Below are 8,056 nucleotides of genomic sequence, written 5' to 3' on the forward strand. Positions count from 1 at the left end.
ATGCAAGACAGCACTTTATTTGCTTTAGTAGCCACAGAATGACACTACCTGGAATTAAACAACTTGTTATCTATAAAGAACACTACCATTTAGTGTATAACTTGCATTTATAGTATTTCTACCAAAGTGCATAACTTTGCACTTTTAAACAGGGAACCTCATTTTCCAGTTTGCTGCCCAGTTTCCCAATTTTGTCAAATCGCTCTACAAAGCGGCAGCATCCTGCATGGAACTTATAGTTTTGCACAATTTAGTATCATCAGCAAAAACAAAAACAGTACTTTCTATGCCCACCTCCAGGTCATTAATAAACTAGTTAAAAAGCAAAGGACCATAAACAGATCCCTGCGGTACTCCACTAACAACATTGGTCCAATTTAAAAATGTTCCATTTGTCACCACTCACAGCTTTATCATTAACTTGCCCATACAATCAAGCAGTATAGTGAAAAATTGGCCAAACTGCCCAACCAGCTCTGGGTATGCATGGCCACCTTAATGTCAGACAGACTGCATTCTTCTTGTATTTAATCACTGCTAGAGCATTGCCCAAACTGAGTTTGTCTCTCAGTGTTCAGTATTATAGTTACGTCACCAGGCCATTAGAAAGAGGCAAAGAAATCTGGCCATCTGTTATTGTGCATGTTATTGCTGCATCTGTTAAATCGATCAGGGCTAATCTGAGTAATTCTGTCTGGCAGAGCAAACAATACACACACAGGGCCACGATGCATAATATATATGGGAGGGTACATGTACATCGACAAATACTGTGAGTAAAGTGCAATTTAGAGCACAATAGCCATGTTTTTTCCCACAACGCAGCATTTTTTCCCAGAATTCTAGTGTCCTTTTGGTGCAAATGAGTGATGCTCTTGATGCAAGTGTGCTGTGCCTACTGCAATTGTGTCTGATTCAGATGCAATTTCATGGAAGTCTGCTTGGCATCATTTCCAGTGACATTTGTACCCTATTCTTCAGATGCACATGTGCTGTGTGTATTGATGCAGGTCACTACCACCTGGTCTAAAGGTGACGGTAGTTACTTTGTTGGTAAATAGACATGTAGACTAGAAGCAGGTATTCTTGCACTTGTTTAGTAAATATATGCAAAATACATAAACTTACTTGCCAAAACCTTTAGCATTTACCATAATTGTAAGTTTATTTGATTTTTTTGTTGTCGATCCTATTATTGTACAATCAGTGTTTTTGTATGTTTCATTTGTATACCTGTTATGCCATTTATTATTTATGGTTAAAGTGCCTTATCGGAGATGCCAACCCAGATGTTTTATATTTTCATGCATCTTGCATCTGGTTATGGCCTGTTATATCCCATGTCTATAACTGAGGATTTTTGGGTGTTGCTTTAATACAATCTATTCAGTGATGAGGGTTAATATTAATTCAGATGCAAACTGCAGAACTGCTAGACTGAGCAAATTTTTTTTTGAGTGACTGGGTGAGGGTGTCAAAATAGGGCGTCTGCCTTATGTTCTGGCCTGTATGTATACTACTGGTGATCTACTAAGAATCATACCGAGGCAGCCATGAAACCACAGGAGGAATAATGAGTTTAAAGTCACTAGGCCCTGACTGGGATGTTTGATAAAGGCTACTGCCTTGATTTCCATACATGGCAGTTCATGTATTTTTTTCTTTTATCCCCTATTAACAACATTGGCATCAGTTTTACCGGCCAGGCTGGTAAAATACCAGCTAGGTGGCAAGCCTATACACTGTACATTGGTGTATAAAGGAAGTGAGAGAAGTCACTGCTCCGCCCACTTCCTGTCAGAGCCCATTGTTTGGGAATTATGGTATTAAGCCATAATGTGGTCACATCTCAGATTATTTATTCTATTTAGCAAGCAATAAAGATGATTGTTCAGTTAAATTTCAGTAAAAGCTATCAGTTCCCCTGTTAGACTTAATGTCTAAATAGCAGAGGCCTAAGGGGGCTGCAGATAGATGTGGGAGGCCATCACTATGCCTGCTAATTACCAATATTTACTGCCTTCACAGTTGCTAACTGGGACTTCTATTTCTCATGTTGTACTATGTCAGTGGATTGTTGGTAACAATATACATGGGAATGCCTATTAACTGATACCCATTACCACATTAGTGGCTGCTAATTAAAGGAACAGTAACACCAAAAAATGAAAGTGTATAAAAGTAACTAAAATGTAATGTGCTGCTGCCTTGCACTGGTAAAAGTTGTGTGTTTACTTCAGAAAGTCTACTATAATTATATAAATAAGCTGCTATGTAGCCATGGAGGCAGCCATTCAAGGGAGAAAAGGCACAGGCACATAGCAGATAACAGATAAAACACTATTGTATTCTACAGAACTTATCTGTTATCTGCTGTGTAACCTGTGCCTTTTCTCCTGTTTTCCAGCTTGAATTGTTGCCCCCGGGGCTACACAGCAGGTTATTATATAAATTATAGTAGTGTTACTGTAGCAAATACACCAGTTTTACCAGTGCAGGGCAACAGTGCATTATATTTTTATTACTTTAAAGCTCTTTCAATTTTTGGTGTTACTGTTCCTTTAAATCCTTTCTTTTTTTTCTACTATGGAACTTTAAACTTTACATGATAGCAGGTAATGTAAATAAAAGGCAATAGGATGGCTCCTGGTCTAATAACCCATAGCAACTAATTGGGGGACTCATTTACTATTCAGAGGCCCTTTGCTTCCTGCATTTGCACTCATTAAGGGAGAAGGAAAGTCTAAATCACTGGTTGAGGGGGGCAAATGTTTGGCACCCCCAGTATTACTTACTTGATACCCTGGTCCTTACTGTGCTGTACCCCAGGTATCAGGTAAGTGATAACCATTAATGGGGGTGCCTAACTTTTGCCACCTCCCTGTGATTAAGACATTTCTTCTCCTTTAAAGCCCATACAGCACTTTCTCCTTGAGAGATCATGCAAAGCTCTATTCATATACATAAATACTGGCAAACTATGTGATGGTTTGGTAACTGGATCGGCGGGTGTTATATAAATAGTGGTGTAAATTAGGGGTCAATGTATTTGTAACCAAAGACTTAATAAACAGTGTGGCTGCTCTCGCCACATAATATTGGTAGAGGAAAAAAATATGTTGATGCTTAATGGGTGATAATTTACAAAGGGTATTTGATTTGATAACATTTATCTCAGTCAGTCTGATCAATCATCTATTTAGAGGCTATACAAATCCTCCATTTACATAAGGTATATATTGTATTTAACAACACTATTTCATAATAGTGCCCATTTTATACAAATAATAATACCCTGTAAAATCAACACATTGATAGGTAGGTCAGGCTCATTGTAGATCTTTTGGAGCTGACAGTTTAGCAGGCAAATGCATCTTTTCTCCAACAAAGCAATGGCTTTAATTTTCTTTTCAACATTCCTGCTATAATTTCTTAGTACAGGTATAGGACCCATTATCCAGAATGCTCGGGACCAATGGTATTCCGGATAAGGGGTCTTTCAGTAATTTGGATCTCCATACCTTAAGTCTACTAAAAAAATCAATAAAACATTAATTAAACCCAATAGGATTGTTTTGCATCCAAAAAGGATTATTTCTATCTTAGTTGGGATCAAGTACAGGTACTGCTTTATTACTACAGAGAAAAAGGAAATCAGTTTTAAAATTCTGAATTATTTGATTAAAATGGAGTCTATGGGAGATGGGCTTTCCGTAATTCGGAGCTTTCTGAATAATGGGTTTCCGGATAAGGGATCCTATACCTGTACTGGCAAACAGCAAAGTGTCGGCTAAGATACCCAGATAGTTAATGATTTCTATAATTCCAGTATTTTAAAATACTCTTGGGTTGGGGCACTGATCTATCGGCTATGGGTAGACAAAGAAACACAAATGTTAATTTCTTTTTGTAATAAACCAGGTCAAATCTGATCATCCTGGTTTTTGAAAATGCTGAAGCCCGCAATAGTGCAAAAATCCAGATATTTCCTCCATGTTTTTGTACCCACGATGCATCATTTCCCAAAACTCCAGTACAAGTTCAGAAGCATGCAAAGTGATGCTGTTGAGAGCTGTAGATGATGTTGCAGGAGGTGCAAGTCTGTCGCATATATAGGTGCAACAAGCAAACCCAGTCCTGGAAGTAACAACATTTACTGTTCACCTGTTTTAAAGCAAACATCTTATTGGTTGATATTGGTTACTGCTCCTGGGCAAACTTAGGGCTTTTTATCACATATGGGGACTAGTCAATAAGACTCTATCCCTGCATGGTCAATCTGCACAATACGTAGAAAAATAAGAACAATTGGTTACCCCCAGCTTTCAGGAATCTCCTTCAAAGTGGAAACCATGCAATTCTCTATCTAGCCCTGAGTCTGAATACTACCTCTAAGCAATGGTAAACCCGGGATCTCTAATCGGACTGACAATCCTTGTTGGAGCCAGAGTTGCTCTCTATCTGTCACACCTAGTGTGACCTATTTCAGAGTATATTCTGATTTGTCTAGGCCCCTATTTCACCTAGGTTCTCCTGTGTCCCGACCTGCCTGCTCAGGTGGGCATTTACACAAAAATAAACCCAGAGCACATGGCTGCTCTGCCTTACATATTATTACCATCTAGTGGTCAAACTAGAGAACTACATTGGTCATAATTGTTTTTTCAATTATTTATTTTGTTATTTTGAGGAAAAAAAGAGGGGGGGTACATTGGTCATAATTTGACCCAGGAAAAAGGGACTTACTTGCCTTCTAGACAGAGAACCCCTCTTGGGTATCTAACGTACTAGGGGACAGCCAGGCAAAAGGGGCAACCACTTTACCAGTCCCATGAACAAGAAAGATTTTAAAACCAAGTTCGATCGAAGACATTATGCTCAAACGTTTGCAGTCAATTTCTTAAATCCCAGCATTGTAGCCATATGAGAAGTCATGTGACATATCACAAAAACTCAAATATTTGAGTTTTCCAGCAACAAAATTTTGAATACCTAATGCCCAAAATTTGGATTTCCAATTCCCATTGATTTCTAAGGTATCTTGGTAGATCAATGATGGAGAGATCAAGACTTGGATTTGATTTTGTTATATCGTAATTCTCAAAAATTGGGATTCAGGATCACAAAACCCCCGGATTATTTGCCCTGTGTGCACTCACCCTTTCAATGAAAGATACAGTACGTAACTCACTATATGCACAATGATTTAATTACCAGTTAAGCAACAGAGAATTGAGGTCCCCCTTGTATCTAGTTTTTATGTATCTGCAGGTCTTTTCTGCTTTACCATTTTGCTTTTATTTCCCAATTCAGGAGGTGGGAAGTTGAAAAGGGCAGATTCCCTCAATGCTATGTGCGTTTGGCCACAGCCAGTACTCTTTATATATTATATAATGAAAGGCTTAACTGCTCCCATTCTCCAGAACTATCACTTTGCCTGCCAAGCCTGGAAGCCTTTCTGATTCTTAAAAGAAGGATTTATCAGTGGTTAAACAGATTTCTAGGATTAAACAGTTTTTCTTTCTTTCTCAGTTTCTTCTTTTCATGAGAAGAAAAAAAGGGTTGAAAATGCAGCTAATTGCTAGTTAATATAATAATAAAGGCATGTAAAACGGGTGGATCACCTTCAGGTTAATTTTTCTTATGTTATAGAATGGCCTATTCTTAGCAACTTTGTAACTGGTATTCATTTTTTATTTGTTATAGTTTTTAAATTATTTGCCTTCCTCTTTTGATTCTTTATATTTTTCAAATGGGGGTCACTGACTCCAGCAGCCAAAAAACTATTTCAAACTCTGTCAGAATATCACTCACAACTAAATGTTCATTTAAAGGTGAACATATGAAACATATGAAGGAGGACTTTTGGGGGGTTGGAGTAGTTTGGCAATAACCAAGGCTGATGCAGAACCAAGGAGGCCAAAAGAACTCACTGACTAGACAGCCTCCTAACCTTCTGCACAGGGGATGGGGAAAAAAGGCCCCAGTTACAATGAATATAGGGTAGTCAATACATATACGCAGTACTGATTTTGTGAACTGTAGCCAGTGGTGCAACTACAATATGGCAGCTGCCAGAGGGGTATGGACTCATAAGCATGCTAGTTACCCATACCTTATGTCTCATCCCTGCCTTTTAGATTGTAAGCTCTTGCGAGCAGGGCCCTCCCCCTAGTGTCTCCGATCCTCATCCAATGTAACTGCAAACCATTTTTGTGAAATGTTTATATGTACATGTTAACTGTTTTGTCTTCTGTACCCCTCTATTCTGTAAAGCGCTGCGTAAATTGATGGTGCTATATAAATAATAATAATAATAATAAGCAGTTTTAGTAGATAAGAAATGAGAATGAGAAATGTCTTATCCTCAAAGTAATGGGGCCCTAAAACAATTTTTCTGTGGGGCTTGGAAAATTCTGGTTACACCACTGACGGCAGAGAATTAAAAAGGGAAAGTAAATGTTATCCATACTTAGAGCAGACTTCTTCGCCCTTTTATAACAAGCTCACCTGATTGTGGTTATATATAGAGGTATATGTATAAAGTTGTCACTTAATTTATGGTGCTTGTAAAAAAGTATGTCACAGACATGAAACAGAGCCAAAGCCTAGTGGAAAATCTGAGTTACCCTCATCATTGTAATCCAAAGTGAGCATTCTGACTGCCAGAATAGGCCCATTGTACAGCAGTGTAACATACAGACCTGTAAGCCACAGAAAAAGGCAAAAAAAAGATGCAAAGAGATTTTATAGGCAATACCATCAAAGGATCATTTTAACTCTACTGCCAAAATCTCCACATATTTCTCTTCTAGAAATTTTACATATATTTTTAATTTTTTTTTTTTTTAAATTGCTTTTTTTTCTTTGGATAATGATGGATAATACTCTGTCGCCATCTAGAGTCTGTTTAGATGAAATGGGTATCAGAAGCATTGTTATACTCTAATTGCTTAGAGAGGGAGAGAGGTGATTATATAAGGGGGACAATTTAAAAAAAAAAGTCGGAAATAATGCAGAGAGGCAGCAATCCTGGTCCCTGCAGACCCCGAATGATAATAGCGCACAATTGTACTGACAGCACACTTCCACTAACTGTCACAGGCACAAGAAACCATAATGGGCAATTTGATAGCTTGGTATCATAAATCATTAGCTGCCCTTTAAAATTGCAAAAAGAGGATTGGTGGGGAAATGTGAATGCAGCCACTGAAAAAGTCAAAATAGCACCCGAGCGCGTCTCTGACAGACACGCTTCCATGTACTGGGACTGGGGGTCAAGGGAGAGTCCAAAAACTAAGGAAGGGGCAAGAATCCCCCCCACTGGGAAAACGAATGAATGTAAATCTTACAACTCCAAATGCAATTTTCTTTACTGTAGTAGGAGATAAAATTGTGTGGGAGCATAAAATGGATGTAACCACTTGAGTACTGTAACCTGGTACTAAATTGTAAATGAGTAGAATAAACATGATTAGGGGCGAAAATACCAATATCAACTTGCCTTTAAAGCCCAAAGGTGTTTTAGCTCAGCCTTGCAATACACTCTGCCAGCTGGTGTTTAGGAGAGCTTGTAGGCCCCTAACTGTATGTAAGGCTGTGCCTCCATGTTCCCAGGGCAGATTTGTGCACAGACCAGCCTTGAACTATAGTATGAACCGTGTGAGGGAAGGACACCTCGACTCCACTGGGCCACGGGAGGCTTTGTGAGTTTTGTTGGTAATATAATTTATAATATCTTTTATATCTTTTATAACCTTCCACTATAACCCCTGTTCCCACCCGTAACCATGTGCCAAACCATGTGATCTAACTAAGCTGGCCTTGCTTGATTGTAAAGGATTGGGGCCTTGTGTCTGAATCCTGAACCTCTGGTTGTATTTCTGGATTTGATTTTGGTCTGTTACATGCTTTCCTTAATTTTCCACTGCTTAACTATTGACCATTGCCCATTTCATCTCTTTGCCATTGACACTTGCCTGTTTAGGCCTGAGGGCAAGTCTGAATGCCACAGCATTCTGTCTGATTCATATACCTAATATATGATTAAATAAAA

This window comes from Xenopus tropicalis, chromosome 7 (assembly GCF_000004195.4).
Source record: "Xenopus tropicalis strain Nigerian chromosome 7, UCB_Xtro_10.0, whole genome shotgun sequence".
NCBI lineage: Eukaryota > Metazoa > Chordata > Amphibia > Anura > Pipidae > Xenopus > Xenopus tropicalis.